The following is an 842-nucleotide window of genomic DNA, read 5'->3' as shown; positions in this document are numbered from 1 at the left end:
GATATATAGATATATAGATTTTTCACTTTATAATTCCATGATTTTTATTATATTGAATAAAATTCAATATTTCGCCTTTGGGTAAAATTTTAAATATATAAGTAAAAAAATCCATTCGATTACGGCCATTTTTATATAGCATTCGTAATCCATATTTTCATTTTTAATTTATACTTGTTTTACCAATATAACAAGAATTTCATCTAATTATTGTAATATATATATTTCTATAATTTTATCTTTTTATACATACATATTTCATTATAAAATATCATTTTATTTCCAACATACATAATTATTGTATCCACACATGTACAATTTTTGTTTAACCAATATAAATATTAAGTTAAATCATTTGCATTTTGAAGATAAATTTAAAATTTATCTCTTTCATATATATCTCTGGTAATATATAACATAAAACCAAGCGCATATGATAATATTTCCACATTTAATATATAATTTTATATTTCTTTCATAAGAATCCATATTTGTATTATACCGTAACGATATAATAATCCAACTATACGGCAGGTAATAAATTAATATTTGCCTGCCTCCAAAAAATTAACGATAATATATGGAAACGATTTGTTATTCTATATATAATAGAAACTTGACTTTTGTTTCAACGATATTATCTATAAAGCGTATATTCCTATTATCCGCGGAGCCAAGTCCCGTGTTCTATAGAACTGAGAAACAAATTTGTACGGATAATAATATACTTTATTGTATGTAACCAATATAAACATAATCCGAAATAAATATTTCGAATAATGCGGGAGGTCGGCAACCACTGCCTACCTATAGTAGTTTTTGAACCCGCTGTCCTCAAAGCG

Source organism: Drosophila mauritiana, unplaced genomic scaffold (genome assembly GCF_004382145.1).
Source record: "Drosophila mauritiana strain mau12 unplaced genomic scaffold, ASM438214v1 U_191, whole genome shotgun sequence".
In the NCBI taxonomy this organism is placed as follows: domain Eukaryota; kingdom Metazoa; phylum Arthropoda; class Insecta; order Diptera; family Drosophilidae; genus Drosophila; species Drosophila mauritiana.
Note: the sequence above shows the minus strand (reverse complement) of the source record.